Here is a 23,615-nt window from a genome sequence, read left to right on the forward strand (position 1 = left end):
TCCAGCCAATGGACTTGTCAATATTACAGATGATATGGTGTTGGACTACTGCAAAGGTCTGGCTGATGTGGTTCGCTCTTTCTCTCAGCAGGTGGAGGCCGCCACACTGCCACCAATTCACGATCCTGGGTACAACCTGAGAGTTGTCGATTGGGTTGTTGCCCACAAGCACCTGTGCAAGACATGTTTGGAGCCTCGTTGGCGGGGACCCTACCAGGTGATTCTGACAACCATGACAGCTGTAAAGTGTGCAGGACTTCTGAACTGGATTCACGCAAGTCACACAAAGAAAGTGGCATGTCCACTAGATCATGAAGAAGCATTGTTGACAGCACCAACAATCGCGAAACAAGTTGGAGCACCTGAACCAGAAAAGAAGCAAGGAGAGCCTGAAATCGAACGGGAGCTTGTGGAAGATGGTTCTATTACCCCTGTAAGATACAAAATTGAAGAATTACAGGAGGGTGCTGGAGAATCAATCTCAACAGATACAGCAGGGGAACCTAGCACAGCAGGGGTTCTCCCAGCAGTAGACAGTTCTGAAAGACATACAGAGCAAGTGCCAGACCGAGAATGGGAGAGAGTACAGTTGGATCAAAGTCAATGTGATTTAACTCCTCCTGAGCCTGTTGCAGGCTCATCAAGAGAAAACACCATAGAAAAAGAAAAGGAGAGAAGTCCAATCCTGAGAAAAATATTGACAGAAGGTTCAAAGAAAGGAGATAATTGGCTTGAGTCATAAGTAGAGAAAAGAAAGGAAGTGGTCATTGATCAAACAATAGAGGTAGAAGTAGATACTATGAGAAAAGAAGAATTAAGAGCCAGATGTAGGTAGCGTTTTGCATGGCGCAAACTGCGAAAATCGCAGTTTGCGCCATGCAAAACGCGCATCGCGATGCTCATTCACATTTTGGGAATCGGTAACGACTCGCAAAATGTGAATGCGACTCGCAAATAGGAAGGGGCGTCCCCTTCCTATTTGCGACTCGCACCGCAATGCTAAATTGCTTTGTGACCGTGGTCGCAAAGCAATTCGCAGTTACCACCAGTGTCACACTGGTGGTAACCCATTCGCAAAAGGGAAGGGGTCCCCATGTGTCCCCTTCCCCTTTGCGAATGTTGCCTAAAATGTTTTTTCAGAGCAGGCAGTGGTCCAATGGACCACTGCCTACTCTGAAAAAACAAAAACAAATGGTTTTGTTATTTTTTTTGTATTGCAACTCGTTTTCCTTTAAGGAAAACAGACTGCAATACAAAAAAAAACTGCTTTTTTTAAAAAGCAGTCACAGACATGGAGGTCTACTGTCTCCAGCAGGCCCTGTGAGTGCAGGGAATTGCTATGGGGTAGCAAAATGCGACCCACCTCATTAATACTAATGAGGTGGGTCTTTGCGACCCCATAGCGATTCGCAGACGGTGTCTGAGACACCGTTCAGCATCCGATTGTGCGACTCGGAAATTCGGAAATTGCTACATCTGACCCTTAGTGAAGGAGATTTGAGCGGTGATCAAAAGTTAGAAAGAAAGAGAATAGCAAGTCAAAGATATACAGGTCCTGAATGGGCATAGGCAGCTACAAACGAATGGCAGCACAAGTTTATGTCTTTTTATTTTGAAAGAGAGGTTCCGAGTCAATATTTTGATGTAACCTGAAGATAAGCAAAGGAAAGGAGGTGTTGAAAATCATGTAAGAATTACTTTGAGAAAAAGATACTATTGAAAGCCAACTGGAAAAGACATTGATAACCTGATTTGACATTGAAAACTGGATATGACAAGCTGCTAATCAATATTGACAAGGATAAGGGTTCCTGGATGTGAAACTGAATTGATTTTTATTTTTGATTTCTCGCTGCATTTTTCTAAGTTACTTCTGCTTTCTGATTCTTTACAGATCATAGCTGAGTTCAATAATCAAGTTAGGGATGCTGAGCACTGTAAATATCTGAGCATTGGATTGGCAATTATGTGTGGGATTTTGTTTATTGTAGTGATTGTGGGTATGTTTGTTCTTGATGTAAAAGGAGCCATCCATACTACTGCTTTTGAAACTACTGTACTAACGGCTTTGGAGAAGTTTAAGTCAAATGAGAAATATTTGCATTATTATACTAATGCTCAAGGAGAACTTTCCTCTAATGTTTTCTATTGGTTGTTTAGTGAATATGTTGAGACGATGGATGCAAGGGATTGTCTTGTGTGTTCGCAAATTCCTTCGTCAGTAGAGGAAGGAGTTACGTACCATAGTCTTCCACTAACCACCGGGATAAGTTGTAGTCTGCTACTAACAAGGTTCTATGATCAGGAGTATATTCAGTATTTTTATTCCAATTATGATGTAGTGTTTTCTTTTGTTCCTATGATTAGGCATCTGAGTAGAGTAGCTAAAGATCATGACATAGAATTGGTTGGAAGATTCTTTGAGCCAACACTAACGTTTGGAATGGCTTATGCGCACAAAAATAAATTAACATGCTTGCTTACACTGCAATTAAGGCGCAAGGAAAATTAGCTTTAGATGCATTACATGTAGGGAAGCTTTGTGTATATCGGTCAAAGTCGTGCACTGACACTTTATTTGTGGAAACAAATGAATGTCGGCATGTGTTTTTGTTTTAGAGTAAATGGACTTTTATGCTGAATGGTAAGGACCCAGCGATTCCAGGTATATACTATATTTGTGGACTTAATGCTTATTACCGTCTTCCAAGAGGATGGTATGGGACATGTTAGTTGGGAATAGTGTTCCCAAAGATTGACCAGATAGAGGACTTGAAAAAGTTTCCAAAATTGACTGAATTATATCATAAGAGACAGAGGAGGGAATCCTCTTCTGGGATAGTGGGAAATATATTTGGTGCAGTGATTCCTTCATTCGGAGTCATCCTTAATTCGATCAAGATTCGAAAGTTGTCTACTATTGTGGATAACATGCTGACAAATTTTACAGGGGCAATACTCCTGATAGATACTGAATTGGTTGTGGATAAAGCTATGACTCTTCAAAATCGTCTTGCTTTAGACATCCTTCTAGCGAAGGACGGCGGAGTCTGTAAAATGATTAACTCTGGGCATTGCTGCTCTTACATTCCTAACAATAGTAAGGAGATAAGAGACTTACTTACTAACCTAACTAACTCAAGTAAGGATTTGAAGGAACTGAAAGAACTAGGTGTGTGGGAAAAGGTGGAAAAGGATTTGCTTCAGTGGGGAATTGGCTTATTAACATTTGGAATTAGGTATTATTAAAAATCAGACAGGGAATATTGATTGTAGTTGCTTGCATATTAGGAATATGGGGAGTATGTAAATTGTGCCAAAAGATTAAATTGAAAAAGTCTAAAAATAATCAGAGGAGGGAAGAACAAAGCAGAGAAAGAAGCTATAGGGAACATTTAAGGAGAAGACAAAATGCTGAAGAGACAGAATTGTGAATGGTAAAGGGAAAAAGTAGTGTGATGACATATTTAGTAATCAGAGGAGGGATTGTTAACGCAAAATGTCTTAATTAAAAATTATTAATGAGTGTTTATGCGTTCTGATAATGAAATTGTCAGAAAATGTTTAACGTAAGAAAATGAATGTGCACTTCTGAAATTGGGACATCAGAGATTGTCCACCAAGATTTAGGAATGTACTAATAAAATGACTGGCATATATGAAATATAAAAAAACGTACAAAAATAATGTAGTAATATGTCATATTGAGAGATATAACCTATGTTTTGCAATGATGGAAGACCTTAACTTAGCTAATGTATTGGCCTAGTTTGCCAGGCTTCATGCAGGAGCTGTATTCTTCGCATTTAATAGAAAATGCTGACAAGCTGGAACTTACCCTGAACAGCTCAATTTTAATAAAATTTGCTTAGCTGAAACATTTATGTGAACCGACGGACAGGAGATGATAAAACTAGAATTGTAGCGATCGAGAATGTAAAGCGCAAAGCGCGCTGAGTGTACTTTCCCAGGACTTGAACAATGAAGGCACAGACTGGAGAAGAAGATGCATCCTGACGGATGGTGAGAACATCGTAAAGCGGACCAATCAACAACATGAGAACTGTACAGTTATAAAATAACTATTGAGAGAGTCATAACTGGTGATTAATTGACCAATTAGAAATTAGGGGATAGTCTGGGTAACTTTGATATAACAACCTGACAGAGGGGAGGGAGACTAGACGGATGGAGAGAGATGTCAAATGCCAGAAGCAGATGCTAGTTGTTGATAAGGTGATTCAAGATTCTGTCATTGGGCTCATACTTGTGAGTCTGATGTGTTGCTGACCGACTGATGACCTGAGGATGAAGACTGGATCTGTTGCTGATCCATACCGAGGATAGGTAGATATGATAATGTGAGTAAATATAACTTTATGCCTTTCCTTTCTAGGTACCAACTGCGCTGTCTAATTTTTCTTCCTAGCTTGATGGTTTTTCCAAAATTCCTGTTTCCAAATTGTTTGTATGAACTCCCACATGCTGATGGTAATCTGGACTAGATGAGGTTTCCTCTTACTTGACAACCAGACTGACTTAAGAGATAAATGATTGACGGTGTGAACAGGGGAAACTTGTTACCTTTCGTCCTTCTACTGAATCTTATTAATGCATTAGAATATGTTTTGATGCAACTTTTGGTTAGATTATGTTTTTGGCACCTTATAACAAACTAATATGAAATTCTGTTGATTTGATTTGATATTGTAACAAATAGGGAAATAAAATTCACTAAACGTATAACGAGTTGTGGTCATTCATGACTGGTGGGTCAACGTGTGTTGTGTTCTTTTGATTCATTGCTGGTGATGACTAATGTTTAATTGAATTGTATATTGATTATTAGAGTACCAGCCATACCCTAGCTAGGATACTCCATGACAATCAAAAGGTTAATCGGCCTATGCGTGTCTCCTTGTAAGTTTACTTATTTAGGACCAGACGCGCTAACACTACATTTGAGGCACTGTGTAGGTTCTGGAATGTGGCATCTGAATATGTAGTCCTTCTTATGTTAGGTGCTCTGTTGAGTTCTGATTAACTTTGTGAATCTGGATCAATGGCTTGATTCAATAAGGGGCCTATTCATCATCACATTATCACATTTTGGAGTAGGTAAAGTAGTAATAATCTTTTTTGTGTTTAAACATGCCTTTTTGAATCAGCCCAAAACATTTAAAAAGGAATACAATTAGACTATTCTAGTAATGTTATAAATAGTTAGGTTAACACTGTGCCCTCTTTGCACTTCTACTAGTAGGGAGTTGGACATTTCGAGGCTGATTCAAGGTCATATAAAATTACGTGAAATATCACTCTGATAATGCTATTTCCTGTGCTCATAAATGCTTTCATGATCAACCACATGATTTATCTCTAAAAAAGGACACACCAAAATTCCATATCTCAAACTAGGACAGTGTTATATATAACAAATCCTAAGGACCATTTTTAGACAATAAAGTAATAGATTTCATTTCATTTGGTTTAAAGTTTATAAAACGCAGGTGTCTTATCCTGGCATGGCTCCACATCCTTCACCTCAAACCAAATTAATATATCTATAAGGGTAATAATAACTAAACGGGTGATAAAAACAAGCAGGTTTTTAATTGCTTTCGAAAGCTAAAACATTTATCCTGGTTTTTAAGAGAAGCGGACAGGACATTCCACAGGACAGTATTACGTATGGCAAATCATGAGGACTGATTTTTGACAATAAAATCATAGATGTAGGTGCGCAATGAGTTAGGCTTTACGTATAGCTTTGCCTGTCTTAATGCACTGTGATTCACTTTTATTTTTGTTAACACAAAGGTCAATACTGCCAGTTTAACAACCAAACACAGAAATAACCAGCTGAAGACTGACCAACCAACCCTGCAAAGGTATACCCACCAGGCAGCAATACATGTAGCTGTGTTTCTAGTAACGTTTGATGCATTTGAGCTAGAAACAATATTTTTTGTTGAATATCTGCAAACTATGCAGCAGATGATGGACTATGTAGCAAATATGTACATATATTGAAAGCACTGCAGTGGCATTGAGTACATCACTTCATTCTATGCATTCACAGCATTTCGTCTATCCCATGAAATGAATTGCACGCTATTATGGAAGTGAATGTGAATGTATTATCATAACAGATGCATGACAGGACTTTTAGAAATTTATATACACTCACAAGAGAAACAGAAGATTCTTTGCTTTAAAAAAAGTGTGTTATGTAGAGAAATATGCCACAGAAGAGGAGTTTCTGGGCTCTCTTGCCCAGAGAAGAAGGCAACCAGACAGAATAGATGGGCTCTAAGGTGTAGTCAAGGAGGCTGAAGTAAGGGGCCAATAAGAAAGTACTTGATTGTGAAACATTTTCTAGAATCACAGAGTTCAGTTTTCTAGACTCACTGGCACTAAGTACTCTGTCACTGTGCGAACCTGAGACAAAAAAGCAGTTGGACTGCAATCATGTCACATTCCAATGTTTGAGTGAGATGTGTTTCTGGTAACAATTAATTCCATGAACTATTACAGGGATAGTTAGTGGGACCCCAAATCCTAATTTGTTAATGAAAAACACTATCAAAAGCACTAGAAAATGAATAATCTATTTTAAAGATTTATTTTAAAATCAAAACCCTAATCCAATGCACACAATATGAATCATAGCCAAAATAAGGACAAATAAAAGGATAGCAGCAACATTTACTAAAAGTGTAAATAAATTGAAGAACTCCAACATGATGGATATTATATGTTATAGGAATTATTCTCCTTGTCTAACACTCCTCTCCATTCTCCTTTTCTAAACACTAAGCTAATTCTATCACAGCAAAATATTAAAGCTATCTCAAGTCTCATGCTTGTTAATAGGGCTTATGTTCAGTATAAATGCAAGGCCTGCTACTCTTGTCCCCTGAGGACTGCTGCACTGATATTTTACTGTTGTTGGAACCCTCAGCATAAAAAATTAACAAAAAGTAGTGTAATATAATTTCACTTATTTTTATTCTGTGAGATTGTGGCCCGTATTTATACTTTTTTTAGCGCCGCATTTGCGCCGCTTTTTGACACAAAACGGCCCAAACCTACAAAATACAATGGTATTTTGCAAGTTTGCGCCGTTTTTGCATCAAAAAACGACGCAAATGCGGCGCGAAAAAAGTATAAATACGGGCCTGTGTTCTTTAGAACAAGGACAATAACATAAATATGTAATTATCAACCTTCTAGAAACACTTCCCTTAATAAACGTACTTACAGGTGAAGATTTACATGACCCCACCCCCCTCAGTTTCTTTCACTGAGATGTGTAAGTGGAGTCCAATTACTAGTAATTTATGAATGCATAGTTACTACATGTAAATTATAATGTATTTTATGTCTGGTGGGACTTCTGCAATGGTAGAGAGTTGACAATTCTGCATGGTACAGAATAGGAGACCTCCACACATTGGGCAGAATCTCCACAGATGGGGTTTAATCTCTTCACACATGAATGGAGACCTCCACATGGTAGTGCATAGGAGACCTCCAGCAGGCAGGGAATAGGAAAATGATATACACCTGAAAGAAATCAGGCACACTTGACACATAGGGGCATATTTATACTCTGTTTGCGCCGGAATTGTGTATTTTTTTTTTACGCAATTCCGACGCAAAACTAACTCCATATTTATACTTTGGCGTTAGACGCTTCTAGCGCCAAAGTCCATGGAGTTTGCGTCATTTTTTAGCGTGGACACCTACTTTGCGTTAATGATATGCAAGGAAGGCGTTCCCGTCTAAAAAAGTTACTCCGAGGCATGTGCGCCGTATTTACACTCCCGGGCAAAATTCACGCCCGGGAGTGGGCGGGTCAAAAAAAATGAAGTACGCCCGCTTTTGCGCCGTTTTTTAGCGCCTGGTCAGGGCAGGCGTTAAGGGACCTGTGGGCTCGGAAGGAGCCCAGAGGTGCCCTCCCATGCCCCCATGGACCCCCCCTGTCACCCTTGCCCACCCCAGGAGGACGCCTAAGGATGGAGGGACCCATCCCAGGGACATTAAGGTAAGTTCAGGTAAGTGTTTTTTTTTCTTCTTTTTTTTGTGGCATAGGGGGGCCTGATTTGTGCCCCCCTACATGCCACTATGCCCAATGACCATGCCCAGGGGACAGCAGTCCCCTGGGCATGGCCATTGGGCAAGGGGGCATGACTCCTGTCTTTGCTAAGACAGGAGTCATTTCTATGGGGGTTGGGAGTCGAAATAAATGGCGCGAATCGGGTTGAGGCGAAAAATTTGCCTCAGCCTGACTTGCCCCATTTTTTGGCGCCCAAGCTCCATATCTCCCTACGCCGGCGCTGCCTGGTGTACGTCTTTTTTTTCACGCACACCAGGCAGCGCCGGCGGCTAACGGCGGCTAACGTCATTGAATAAATACGGCGCCCGCATGGCGTTTCAGAATGGCGTTAGCCGGCGCTAATTTTTTTGACACAAAACTGCGTTAGCGCAGTTTTGCGTCAAAAAGTATAAATATGGCCCATAATCCCTTACAACCACTTACTTTCCTCAGTGGAACTCAGAAGCTAGCCGTATTCCAAGAGGCCACAGACTCTGTGAATGAATGTGGGAGGATGCCCGGACTGTGGAGAACATGACAAGATGTGAGGACGTAGGTGAAGAGGTTCTCCAGAATTCAGCTGGCTGAAGTTCTTCCTGGAGCGCCAAAGGTAGCCTGCCTCTGTATTCTTTTCCTTCCGAAGGGTGTCCTCTCCTCAATGCTCTCCTGGCTACAGTATGAGTTTCCATTTTTTAATACCATTAGTGTGGTACCGATTAAGATCATAACCACCACCACAGCCCCTACCCTCGTCTCCATGGCTGTCACGTTTCCTGGTAAGCTAATACTGTATTTTTCTTTGACTTCTGGGAGTTGTAGTCCCAGTTTTATACTGATTTAAATAAGATTACAAGTCTCAGAATCCTAGGGAAAAAACTGAGACTGGCATTGTGTAGGAAGGTAGCCTCTTTCTAGCCTTGTTACCCCCACTTTTGCCTGTTTGTGAGTATATATCAGGGTGTTTTTACTGCCTCACTTGGATCCTGCTAGTCAGGGCCCAGTGCTCATAGTGAAAACCCTATGTTGTCAGTATGTTTGTTATGTGTCACTGGGATCCTGTTAGCCAGGACCCCAGTGCTCATAAGTTTGTGGCCTATATGTGTTCCCTGTGTGGTGCCTAACTGTGTCACTGAGGCTCTGCTAACCAGAACATCAGTGTTTATGCTCTCTCTTTGCTTTAAATTTGTCACTGCAGGCTAGTGACTAATTTTACCAATTCTCATTGGCACACTGGAACACCTTTATAATTCCCTTGTATATTGTACCTAGGTACCCAGGGTATTGGGGTTCCAGGAGATCCCTATGGGCTGCAGCATTTCTTTTGCCACCCATAGGAAGCTCAGACAATTCTTACACAGTACTGCCACTGCAGCCTGAGTGAAATAACGCCCACGTTATTTCACAGCCATTTTTCACTGCACATAAGTAACTTATAAGTCACCTATATGTCTAACCCTCACTTGGTGAAGGTTAGGTGCCAAGTTACTTAGTGCGTGGGCACCCTGGCACTAGCCAAGGTGCCCCCACATTGTTCAGGGCAAATTCTCCGAACTTTGTGAGTGCGGGGACACCATTACACGCATGCCCTACACATAGGTCACTACCTATGTGTAGCGTCACAATGGTAACTCCGAACATGGGCATGTAACATGTCTAAGATCATGGAATTGTCACCCCAATACCATTCTGGTATTGGGGGACAATTCCATGATCCCCCGGGTCTCTAGCACAGAACCCCGGTACTGCCAAACTGCCTTTCCGGGGTTTCCACTGCAGCTGCTGCCAACCCCTCAGACAGGTTTCTGCCCCCCTGGGGTCTGAGCAGCCCAGGCCCAGGAAGGCAGAACAAAGGATTTCCTCTAAGAGAGGGTGTTACACCCTCTCCCTTTGAAAATAGGTGTGAAGGGCTGGGGAGGAGTAGCCTCCCCCAGCCTCTGGAAATGCTTTGATGGGCACAGATGGTGCCCATCTCTGCATAAGCCAGTCTGCACTGGTTCAGGGGTCCCCCAGCCCTGCTCTGGCGCGAAACTGGACAAAGGAAAGGGGAGTGACCACTCCCCTGACCAGTACCTCCCAAGGGAGGTGCCCAGAGCTCCTCCAGTGTGTCCCAGACCTCTGCCGTCTTGGATTCAGAGGTGTTGGGGCGCAATGGACTGCTCTGAGTGGCCAGTGCCAGCAAGTGACGTCAGTGACCCCTCCTGATAGGTTCTTACCTCTTTCAGTAGCAAAGCCTCCTTTCTTAGTAGCCAAACCTCCTTTTCTGGCTATTTAGGGTCTCTCCTCTGGACTATTCCTCAGATAACGAATGCAAGAGCTCACCAGAGTTCCTCTGCACTTCCCTCTTTGACTTCTGCCAAGGATCGACTGCTGACTGCTTCAGGACGCCTGCAAAACCGCAACAAAGTAGCAAGTCGACTACCAGCAACATTGTAGCGCCTCATCCTGCCGGCTGTTTCCTGGTGGTGCATACTCTGAGGGCTGTCTGCTTTCACCCTGCACTGGAAGCCAAGAAGAAATCTCCTGTGGGTCAACGGAATCTTCCCCCTGCCAACGCGGGCACCAAACTTCTGCATCACCGGTCCTCTGGGTCCCCGCTCATCCTGACGAGCGTGGTCACTGGAACAGAGGAGCTGGGTCCAAGTGTCTCCCACAGTCCAGTGGCCCTTCTGTTCAAATTTGGTGAAGGCAAGTCCTTGCCTCCCCACGCCAGACAGCAGACCTGTGTACTGCGTGATTTGCAGCTGCTCCGGCTTCTGTTCACTTCTCCAAGGATTCCTTTGTGCACAGCCTAGCCTGGGTCCCCAGCGCTCTGTCCTGCAGTGCTCAACCCGCTGAGTTGGACTCTGACGTCGTGGGACCCTCCTTTTGTGACTCTGTGTTCACAGATCTTCTAAGTACCTGTTCCGGTACTTCTGCGGGTGCTGCCTGCTTTTGCGGGGGCTCTCTGAGTTGCTGAGTGCCTCCCCTGTCTCCTCCTCCAAGGGACGACATCCTGGTCCTTCCTGGTCCCCAGCAGCGCCCAAAAATCTTAATTGCAACTCTTGCAGCTAGCAAGGCTTGTTTGCGGTATTTCTGCCTGGAAACACTTCTGGAACATCCAGCACAATGTGGGACATCTTCCATCCAAAGGAGAACTTTCTAGCCCTTTTTGTTGTTGCAGAATCTTTGGCTTCTTCCACCCGGAGGCAGCCCTTTTGCAACTTCATCTGGGGTTTAGTTGGCATCTGCCCCACCCGGACACTTTCGTGACTCTCAGACTTGGTCCCCTTCCTTTACAGGTCCTCAGGTCCAGGAATCTGTCTTCAGTGTTTTGCTGGTGCTTTTAATTCTTCAAGAATCCCCTATCACGACTATTGTGTCTTTCTGGGGTAGTAGGGTAACTTTACACCTACTTTTCAGGGTCTTGGGTTGGGGTATTTTGGACACCCTTACTGTTTTCTCACAGTCCCAGCGACCCTCTACAATCTCCCATAGGTCTGGGGTCCATTCGTGATTCGCATTCCACTTTTGGAGTATATGGTTTGTGTTGCCCCTAGACCTATGTCTACCTATTGCATCCTATTGTGATCCTACATTGTTTGCACTACTTTTCTTACTGTTACTTACCTGTTTTGGGGTTGTGCACATATAAGTTGTGTATATTACTTACCTCCTAAGTGAGAGTATTCTCTAAGATACTTTTGGCATATTGTCACTAAAATAAAGTACCTTTATTTTTAGTAACTATATATTGTGCTATATGTTATAAGTGGTATAGTAGCAGCTTTGCATGTCTCCTAGTCCAGCCTAAGCTGCTTTGCCATAGCTACCTTCTATCAGCCTAAGCTGCTAGAAACACCTCCATTCTACTAATAAGGGATAACTCGACCTGGCACAGGGTGTAAGTACCACAAGGTACCCACTATAAGCCAGGCCAGCCTCCTACATTGGTGGTGCAGCGGTGGGATAAGTACTTGCAACTGCTTTACCACTTTGTCATTTGGTGTTTTTCAAAAGAAAATCTTATACCAAATAGTTCAGTATATGTACACTTAACCAAAAGAGTTTACATTTCTACTCTAAAACTTTTAACAAAGTTTCTGAAAAGTTTTGAAAACTTCTAAAGGTTTTCAAAAAGTTTGAAAAAGTTTTTTCTCTGTGCTTTCTAAAGTTCTAAAACTTTTTTTCTCTCACTATCCTTAAACCTTTCCTATCATGTCTACAGTAGAGGCTACTTCCAAGGTTGTTCAGGCAACTTATGAAAGTTTAAACTACAAGAGTTTGAGCGGTCTCTGCCTGGATAGAGGTTTAAGCATAGGTAAGAATCCAACAAAAGAGTTTCTCTTTAACCTGCACTTACAGGATGACCAGAACCAGTCTGGCCCATCTCAGGAAAGGGTAGAAAAAGGGGAGGTAGCCTGCCTCTGTATTCTTTTCCTTCTGAAGGGTGTCCTCTCCTCAATGCTCTCCTGGCTACAGTGTGAGTTTCCATTTTTTAATACAATTAGTGTGGTGCCAGTTAAGATTATAACCACCACCACAGCCCATACCCTCGTCTCCATGGCTGTCACGTTTCCTGGTAAGCTAATACTGTATTTTTCTTTGACTTCTGGGAGTTGTAGTCCCAGTTTTATACTCATTTAAATAAGATTACAAGTCTCAGAATCCTAGGGAAAAAACTGAGACTGGCATTGTGTAGGAAGGTAGCCTCTTTCTAGCCTTGTTACCCCCACTTTTGGCCTGTTTGTGATTATATATCAGGGTGTTTTTACTGTCTCACTTGAATCCTGCTAGTCAGGGCCCAGTGCTCATAGTGAAAACCCTATGTTGTCAGTATGTTTGTTATGTGTCACTGGGATCCTGTTAGCCAGGACCCCAGTGCTCATAAGTTTGTGGCCTATATGTGTTCCCTGTGTGGTGCCTAACTGTATCACTGAGGCTCTGCTAACCAGAACCTCAGTGTTTATGCTCTCTCTTTGCTTTACATTTGTCACTGCAGGCTAATTACAGATTTTACCAATTCTCATTGGCACACTGGAACACCCTTATAATTCCCTTGTATATTGTACCTAGGTACCCAGGGTATTGGGGTTCCAGGAGATCCCTATGGGCTGCAGCATTACTTTTGCCACCCATAGGAAGCTCAGACAATTCTTACACAGTACTGCCCCTGCAGCCTGAGTGAAATAACGCCCACGTTATTTCACAGCCATTTTTCACTGCACATAAGTAACTTATAAGTCACCTATATGTCTAACCCTCACTTGGTGAAGGTTAGGTGCCAAGTTACTTAGTGTGTGGGCACCCTGGCACTAGCCAATGTGCCCCCACATTGTTCAGGGCAAATTCTCCGAACTTTGTGAGTGCGGGGACACCATTACACGCATGCCCTACACATAGGTCACTACCCATGTGTAGCGTCACAATGGTAACTCCGAACATGGGAATGTAACATGTCTAAGATCATGGAATTGTCACCCCAATACCATTCTGGTATTGGGGGGACAATTCCATGATCCCCCAGGTCTCTAGCACAGAACCCTGGTGCAGTCAAACTTCCTTTCCAGGGTTTCCACTGCAGCTGCTGCCAACCCCTCAGACAGGTTTCTGCCCCCCTGGGGTCTGAGCAGCCCAGGCCCAGGAAGGCAGAACAAAGGATTTCCTCTGAGAGAGGGTGTTACACACTCTCCCTTTGGAAATAAGTGTGAAGGGCTGGGGAGGAGTAGCCTCCCCAGCCTCTGGAAATGCTTTGATGGCACAGATGGTGCCCATCTCTGCGTAAGCCAGTCTGCACTGGTTCAGGGATCCCCCAGCCCTGCTCTGACGTGAAACTGGACAAAGGAAAGGGGAGTGACCACTCCCCTGACCAGTACCTCCCAGGGGAGGTGCCCAGAGCTCCTCCAGTGTGTCCCAGACCTCTGCCATCTTGGATTTAGAGGTGTTGGGGCGCAATGGACTGCTCTGAGTGTCCAGTGCCAGCAGGTCAGAGACCCCCTCCTGATAGGTGCTTACCTCTTTCAGTAGCCAAGCCTCCTTTCTTAGTAGCCAAACCTCCTTTTCTGGCTTTTTAGGGTCTCTCCTCTGGACTGTTCCTCAGATAACGAATACAAGAGCTCACCAGAGTTCCTCTGCACTTCCCTCTTTGACTTCTGCCAAGGATCGACTGCTGACTGCTCCTGGACGCCTGCAAAATGGCAACAAAGTAGCAAGTCGACTACCAGCAACATTGTAGCGTCTCATCCTGCCGGCTGTTTCCTGGTGGTGCATGCTCTGAGGGCTGTCTGCCTTCACCCTGCACTGGAAGCCAAGAAGAAATCTCCTGTGGGTCAACGGAATCTTCCCCCTGCCAACGCGGGCACCAAACTTCTGCATCACCGGTCCTCTGGGTCCCCTCTCATCCTGACGAGCGTGGTCACTGGAACACAGGAGCTGGGTCCAAGTGTCTCCCACAGTCCAGTGGCCCTTCTGTTCAAATTTGGTGAAGGCAAGTCCTTGCCTCCCCACGCCAGATAGCAAACCTGTGATTTGCAGCTGCTCCGGCTTCTGTTCACTTCTCCAAGGATTCCTTTGTGCACAGCCTAGCCTGGGTCCCCAGCACTCCGTCCTGCAGTGCTCAAGCCGCTGAGTTGGACTCCGACATCGTGGGCCCCCCCATTTTTGTGACTCTGTGTTCACAGATCTTCTAAGTGCCTGTTCCGGTACTTCTGCGGGTGCTGCCTGCTTTTGCGGGAGCTCTCTGAGTTGCTGAGTGCCCCCCGTCTCCTCCTCCAAGGGACAACATCCTGGTCCTTCCTGGTCCCCAACAGCACCCAAAAACCTTAATAGCAACTCTTGCAGCTAGCAAGGCTTGTTTGCGGTATTTCTGCCTGGTAACACTTCTGCAACATCCAGCACAATGTGGGACATCTTCCATCCAAAGGAGAACTTTCTAGCCCTTTTTGTTGTTGCAGAATCTTTGGCTTCTTCCACCCGGAGGTAGCCCTTTTGCAACTTCATCTGGGGTTTAGTGGGCATCTGCCCCCCCGGACACTTTTGTGACTCTCGGACTTGGTCCCCTTCCTTTACAGGTCCTCAGGTCCAGGAATCTGTCTTCAGTGTTTTGCTGGCGCTTGTGGTTCTTCAAGAATCCCCTATCACGACTATTGTGTCTTTCTGGGGTAGTAGGGTAACTGTACACCTACATTTCAGGGTCTTGGGTTGGGGTATTTTGGACACCCTTACTGTTTTCTCACAGTCCCAGCGACCCTCTACAATCTCCCATAGGTCTGGGGTCCATTCGTGATTCGCATTCCACTTTTGGAGTATATGGTTTGTGTTGCCCCTAGACCTATGTTTACCTATTGCATCCTATTGTGATCCTACATTGTTTGCACTACTTTTCTTACTGTTACTTACCTGTTTTGGGTTTGTGTACATATAACTTGTGTATATTACTTACCTCCTAAGTGAGAGTATTCTCTGAGATACTTTTGGCATATTGTCACTAAAATAAAGTACCTTTATTTTTAGTAACTATATATTGTGCTATATGATATAAGTGGTATAGTAGGAACTTTGAATGTCTCCTAGTTCAGCCTAAGCTGCTTTGCCATAGCTACCTTCTATCAGCCTAAGCTGCTAGAAACACCTCCATTCTACTAATAAGGGATAACTGGACCTGGCACAGGGTGTAAGTACCACAAGGTACCCACTATAAGCCAGGCCAGCCTCCTACATTGGTGTTGCAGCGGTGGGATAAGTACTTGCAACTGCTTTATCACTTTGTCATTTGGTGCTTTTCAAAATAAAATCTTATACCAAATAGTTCAGTAAATGTACACTTAACCAAAAGAGTTTACATTTCTACTCTAAAACTTTTAACAAAATTTCTCAAAAGTTTGAAAACTTCTAAAGGTTTTCAAAAAGTTTGAAAAAGTTTTTTCCCTGTGCTTTCTAAAGTTCTAAAACTTTTTTTCTCTCACTATCCTTAAACCTTTCCTATTATGTCTACAGTAGAGGCTACTTCCAAGGTTGTTCAGGCAACTTATGAAAGTTTAAACTACAAGAGTTTGAGTGGTCTCTGCCTGGATAGAGGTTTAAGCATAGGTAAGAATCCAACAAAAGAGTTTCTCTTTAACCTACTCTTACAGGATGACCAGAACCAGTCTGGCACATCTCAGGAAAGGGTAGAAAAAGGGGAGGCTTCCCAGTCAGACTCAGAGGTGTTTCCTGAAGATGCTGGGGAAGTTTCTTACAAAGTCCTGCCCCCTAGCAGGCCACCTAGTGACACTGGTAGTGTTAGAGGGTCACACATTAGTAGGGCATCTTTCACTCCTAAAGGCCAGGTTACTAGGGTCCCGCCAGTTAGGGACATATCTCTCTCTGCAAATTCCAAAATCTCCACTGTGTCCAAACATTCCCAAGCCTCCCACCTTGAGGATAACTTAATGGAAAGTGAACTCAGAAACCTGAGGATGGAAGAGACCAGACTGAAGCTTAAACAGCAGCAGCTGGCCTTAGACAGAGAATCCCTAGACATAGAGAGGGAAAGACAGAGATTGGGGTTCGTTCCCCATGGTGGCAGCAGCAGTATTTCTGATAGCAATCCTGTTAGAGAGCAAGATTCCAGGAATCTGCAGAAGATAGTCCCCCCTTACAAGAAGGGGGATGACATTAACAAGTGGTTTGCTGCACTTGAGAGGGCCTGTATGGTACAGTTGGTCCCCCAAAGGCAGTGGGCTGCTATCTTGTGGCTATCTTTCACTGGAAAGGGTAGGGATAGGCTCCTTACTGTCAGAGAAAGTGATGCCAATAATTACAAAGTTTTGAAGGATGCACTCTTGGATGGATTTGGATAAACCACTGAACAATACAGGATTAAGTTCAGAGACACAGAAAAGAGTCCTCTCAAGACTGGACAGATTTTGTTGACTGTTCAGTGAAGGCCTTGGAGGGTTGGTTACATGGCAGTAAAGTTTCTGACTATGAAAGCCTGTATAATCTGATCCCGAGAGAGCATATTCTTAACAATTTTGTGACTGATTTGTTACATCAGTACCTGGTGGACTCTGATCTGACCTCTCCCCAAGAATTGGGAAAGAAGGAAGACAAATGGGTCAGAACAAGAGTGAACAGAAAAGTTCATACAGGAGGTGACAAGGATGGCAAGAAGAAAGATGGTGAGAAATCTGAGGAAAAGCATGGGGATAAAGGTAAAACTAAAGATCCTTCTTCAAATCCTAAACACTCTTCAGGGGTTGGGGATAAATCAACTTCTTCATCTTCTTCACAACACACACACATTAAAAAGCCTTGGTGCTATGTGTGTAAAAATAAAGGCCAGAAGATAAGTCCTGCCCAGGTAAACCCCCTGAGCCTACCACCACTAATACATCAAACTCTAGTGCCCCTAGCAGTAGTGGTAATAGTGGTGGGACTGCTGGCAACAGTCAAAATAAGGGTGTAGTTGGGTTCAATTTTGGGTCCATCATAGAAACTGGGGTAGTCAGTCCCAAGACAGTTTCTGTCACACCTGGTGGCATTGGCCTTGCCACACTGGCTGCTTGTCCCCTTACAATGGAGAAGTACAGGCAGACAGTTTCAATAAATGGTGTTGAGGCTCAGGCCTACAGGAACACAGGTGCCAGTATCACTTTGGTGATTGAAAACCTAGTGTCTCCTGAACAACACATCATTGGACAACAGTACAAGATTATTGATGTACATAACTCCACTAAGTTTCTTCCCTTAGCTATAATTCAGTTTAGTTGGGGTGGAGTTACTGGCCCTAAGCAGGTGGTAGCATCCGCTAGCTTACCTGTAGACTGTCTCTTAGGTAATGACCTAGAAGCCTCAGGTTGGGCTGAGATAGAGTTTAATACCCATGCAGCCATGCTGGGGAGCCCTGAGTTATTGCTTCCTCTCATTTCAGCTGAAATGAAAAAGCAAAGGAGAGAAAAAGTCCTGAAAACTCAGGATCCTTCTCCAACAGGTAAAAAAAAGGGCATCAAAGTATTCCCTACCTACCTTGCCATTCAGGATACCATTCATGTGGTGGGAGAAACCTCTCCTGGGGTGGCACCTGTACCAAGGGAATCATCAGCTAGCACAGCTGAACTCCCTGAGGTAGAAGTACCTCTCTGTGGGATAAATAATATTGGTGAGAAAAAGTGCACGATTTTAGTTAACATGGAGCATCCCTCCAACCCTCCCAGAGAAACTTTAGTGCAGCAACCCTGCACTGCCTCACAACACTTAGGACAGCAGCCCTGCCCTAGTGTGGAGCTCATAGGACAGCATCCCTGCCCTGCTCCAAATCAAGAGAAACAGCAACCATGTTCTCGCTTACAGCCATATGGACGAAGTTTTTGCCCAGCTATGGCTTTACTGAGACAGAATCCCTGTCTGGCATTCTCATCATTTGATATAGGTCCAATGGACAATTCCAACTGCTCTAAACTAAAACATACTGATAGGAACTCTGAGAATATAACTTCACATTGGTGGCTAGCTAAAAAACTTCAAACAGGGTGGTTTACATCCCCACAGGGAAGTAACCATATAGTGGATGATGAAGGGAGTCCCAATCTATTGCAGAGCTACTCTCCACATATCACCACGTAGACAATAAAGACTCAACTGGCCAAGGTTAGCCTTATTGTCCTTCGTTTGGGGGGGGGTGGTTGTGTAGGAAGGTAGCATCTTTCTAGCCTTGCTACCCCCACTTTTGGCCTGTTTGTGAGTATGTGTCAGGGTGTTTTTACCGTCTCACTGGGATCCTGCTAGTCAGGGCCCAGTGCTCATAGTGAAAACCCTATGTTGTCAGAATGTTTGTTATGTGTCACTGGGATCCTGCTAGCCAGGACCCCAGTGCTCATAAGTTTGTGACCTATTTGTGTTCCCTGTGTGGTGCCTAACTGTATCACTGAGGCTCTTCTAACCAGAACCTCAGTGTTTATGCTCTCTCTTTGTTTTCAAATTGTCACTGCAGGCTAGTGACTAATTTTACCAATTCTCATTGGCACACTGGAACACCCTTATAATTCCCTTGTATATGGTACCTAGGTACCCAGGGTATTAGGGTTCCAGGAGATCACTATGGGCTGCAGCATTTCTTTTGCGACCCATAGTGAGCTCAGACAATTCTTACACAGGACTGCCACTGCAGCCTGAGTGAAATAACGTCCACGTTATTTCACAGCCATTTTTCACTGCACATAAGTAACTTAAAAGTCACCTATATGTCTAACCCTCACTTGGTGAAGGTTAGGTGCCAAGTTACTTAGTGTGTGGGCACCCTGGCACTAGCCAAGGTGCCCCCACATTGTTCAGGGCAAATTCCCTGAACTTTGTGAGTGCGGGGACACCATTACACGCGTGCCCTATGTGTAGCGTCACAATGGTAACTCCGAACATGGCCATGTAACATGTCTAAGATCATGGAATTGTCTCCATGATACCATTCTGGTATTGGGGGGACAATTCCATGATCCCCCGGGTCTCTAGCGCAGAACCCGGGTACTGCCAAACTGCCTTTCCGGGGTTTCCACTGCAGCTGCTGCTGCTGCCAACCCCTCAGACAGGTTTATGGCCCCCTGGGGTCTGGGCAGTCCAGGCCCAGGAAGGCAGAACAAAGGATTTCCTCTGAGAGAGGGTGTTACACCCTCTCCCTTTGGAAATAAGTGTGAAGGGCTGGGGCGGAGCAGCCTCCCCCAGCCCCTGGAAATGCTTTGATGGGCACAGATGGTGCCCATCTCTGTATAAGCCAGTCTACACCGGTTCAGGGATCCCCCAGCCCTGCTTTGGCGGGAAACTGGACAAAGGAAAGAGGAGTGACCACTCCCCTGACCAGTACCTCCCAGGGGAGGTGCCCAGAGCTCCTCCAGTGTGTCCCAGACCTCTGCCATCTTGAATTCAGAGGTGTTGGGGCACAATGGACTGCTCTGAGTGGCCAGTGCCAGCAGGTGACGTCAGACACCCCTCCTGATAGGTGCTTACCTCTTTCAGTAACCAAGCCTCCTTTCTTAGTAGCCAAACCTTCTTTTCTGGCTATTTAGGGTCTCTCCTCTGGGTTATTCCTCAGATAACGAATGCAAGAGCTCATCAGAGTTCCTCTGCACTTCCCTCTTCGACTTCTGCCAAGGATCGACCGCTGACTGCTCCAGGACACCTGCAAAACTGCAACGAAGTAGCGAGATGACTACCAGCATCATTGTAGCGCCTCATCCTGCCGGCTTTCTCAACTGTTTCCTGGTGGTGCATGCTCTGAGGGCTGTCTGCCTTCACCCTGCACTGGAAGCCAAGAAGAAACCTCCCGTGGGTCGACAGAATCTTCCCCCTGCCAACGCAGGCACCAAACTTCTGCATCACCGGTCCTCTGGGTCCCCTCTCATCCTGACGATCGTGGTCCCTGGAACACAGGAGCTGGGGCCAAGTGTCTCCCACAGTCCAGTGGCCCTTCTGTCCAAATTTGGTGGAGGTAAGTACTTGTCTCCCCACACCAGACAGCAAACCTGTGTACTGCTTGATTTGTGCACTTCTCCAAGGATTCCTTTGTGCACAGCCTAGCCTGGGTCCCCAGCACTCCGTCCTGCAGTGCTCAACATGCTGAGTTGGACTCCAACATCGTGGGACCCTCCTTTTGTGACTCTGAGTTCACAGATCTCCTATGTGCCTGTTCCGGTACTTCTGCGGGTTCTGCCTGCTTCTGTGGGGGCTCTCTGAGTTGCTGAGCGCCCCCCCCGTCATCTCCTCCAAGGGGCGACATCCTGGTCCTTCCTGGTCCCCAGCAGCAGCCAAAAACCTTAACCGTGACTCTTGCAGCTAGCAAGGCTTGTTTGCGGTATTTCTGCCTGAAAACACTTCTGCAACATCCAGCACACCATGGGACATCTTCCATCCAAAGGAGAAGTTCCTAGCCCTTTTTGTTGTTGCAGAATCTTTGGCTTCTTCCACTCGGAGGCAGCCCTTTTGCACCTTCATTCGGGGTTTAGTGGGCATCTGCCCCCCGGGACACTTTCGTGACTCTTGGACTTGGTCCCCTTCCATTACAGGTCCTCAGGACCAGGAATCCGTCTTCAGTGTTTTGCTGGTGCTTGTGATTCTTGCAGAATCCCCTATCACGACTATTGTGTCTTTCTGAGGTAGTAGGGTAACTTTACACCTACTTTTCAGGGTCTTGGGGTGAGGTATTTTGGACACCCTTACTGTTTTCTCACAGACCCAGCGACCCTCTACAATCTCCCATAGGTCTGCGGTCCATTCGTGATTCGCATTCCACTTTTGGAGTATATGGTTTGTGTTGCCCCTAGACCTATGTCTACCTATTGCATCCTATTGTGATCCTACATTGTTTGCACTACTTTTCTTACTGTTACTTACCTGTTTTGGGTTTGTGTACATATAACTTGTGTATATTACTTACCTCCTAAGTGAAAGTATTCTCTGAGATACTTTTGGTATAGTGTCACTAAAATAAAGTACCTTTATTTTTAGTAACTCTGAGTATTGTGTTTTCTTATGATATTGTGCTATATGATATAAGTGGTATAGTAGGAGCTTTGCATGTCTCCTAGTTCAGCCTCAGCTGCTTTGCCATAGCTACCTTTTATCAGCCTAAGCTGCTAGAAACACCTCCATTCTACTAATAAGGGATAACTGGACCTGGCACAGGGTGTAAGTACCACAAGGTACCCACTATAAGCCAGGCCAGCCTCCTACACATAGCTAGTCAACCATGGACTTGGAAACGGTCCCACCTATGACTCTTTATATCTCTATAAAACCTTGCCTATAGGAACTCATCCATATCTGTTTTTCAATCATACCTGCTTCATTAGTCACACCCTCATAAACACACATAACACAACCCCTAAAAATTCATACATGTGTGTCATTGATTATTTTACTACTCCTCATACTGTCTAATGTGTTGCTTCAGCTAGTACAGAAGTCATTTCAACTGCAGCACAGCAACAGACAGGGCGGGTTGTGAATGCAAACAACCTATGCAGGCAGGTATGTCCCTATTCTAACAAGCTGACTAACACTCTAGAGATGATTTTTCTCACTTGTGTTTTTAAATACAAAACAGAAATGTCATTGGTGTTTCATCATGTCTTTTGATGGTATTCAAATCTAAACTTGTCACACGCACATTAATATATACTACTGCTTATGCTCCTGCTATTTTTACCTTTTAAGGGTATATGCTGTTGTCCCATCCACCACCTTCCACAACCACTGATGTTCTAAAAGTTGTCTTGAGTGCTGTAATATTTGGGGTAATTAGCAGTGCATTGCGAGGGCACAAGTTATAGTTACTGCAAATGTTACAGTGATAATATCAATTATGTCAAAGAAGATGTCATGTGTTATGTAATATCTCTGGAAATTAGCATTGCATAATGAGGGCGCAAGTTATAGTTACCATAGGCCAACCAGTTATAGTTACTTGAAATAACTCCAACTATAACTGCAGAATTTTTCTGGTTTTGGGGGACGTAAATTCAGAAAGTAACTATAACGTCCCTGTAACCTTTGTTTTTTATAAATGAATATATCTATATCTATATATCTATATCTATATATGTACAAACATTTATACATTTCTTTACCACTGCACAGCTGCTCCAGGGAAGGTGTGTACCCATCACGGTGACCAGCTGTTTTTATATAAAGACTATAGTCTGTGAGGCCTACACAGAAATAAAAGGGCAAACTTTGGATTTATTGCAAACTAGCACAGAGGAAAACAGTTTTACAATAAAACTAAAATGCCCTGACTTGAGTGTGCCCCTTTGGGCTGTATATATATATCCTACAGGCGGTTGCGAGTAGATAGTTATAGTCAGAGCCTAGTTTCCATTGAAAAAGCGTTTTTGACTTGCTTATATCTTTGGCGCCGTTTGATGAATCTTCGCAAACTTTTCCCAAAAAATGTGCCTGAGAATCTTGTTATGCATGGAAAGTTTTGGGGCGATCCGTCGGGGGGTGAAACGGGGGTGGTCAAAAAAAGTGCATTTCCCATTTTTATTCCCATAAGGATTTTGGACACAACAGCTGAAACTGCTGGATGGAAAATTTGGCAGAGAGGTAGCTCTTGGTCCAGAAAGAGAGCTTTTTCTTATTTGGTGTAAATCCATTTAGTAGTTTTTTAAATATTAAAAAGCAACAAATGTGCATCTCTGGAGGCGCGAAGGCTTCATGAATACTGATCTCGTGCACAGAACTGATTGCCTGCTAATACTTCAACAAGGAAGTGCTGGCAATCATTTTGAGACTCAGCTTCAGCTGAGTCTAAAAAAAATGGAAAAAAGGAAAGGGGGCAGGGTACTGTTACCCCATCTCCCTAGCCTTGGTGCAGGGTCCCCCAGATAAACACCCGCCTCAAAGGCTTAAAAGTATTTTGTTTAAATCACTGCAAAAGTCACTGCGGATCTGCAAGTTTCACTGTGATTTAAAAATAAAATCAAGTGTGGTCCACTGCACATGCTTTTAATATAGTCCCCGGGTGGGACTGGTCCCAGGGACATTATGGAGAAATAGGAGGCAGGCG

The sequence above is a fragment of the Pleurodeles waltl genome, chromosome 8 (genome assembly GCF_031143425.1).
Source record: "Pleurodeles waltl isolate 20211129_DDA chromosome 8, aPleWal1.hap1.20221129, whole genome shotgun sequence".
NCBI lineage: Eukaryota > Metazoa > Chordata > Amphibia > Caudata > Salamandridae > Pleurodeles > Pleurodeles waltl.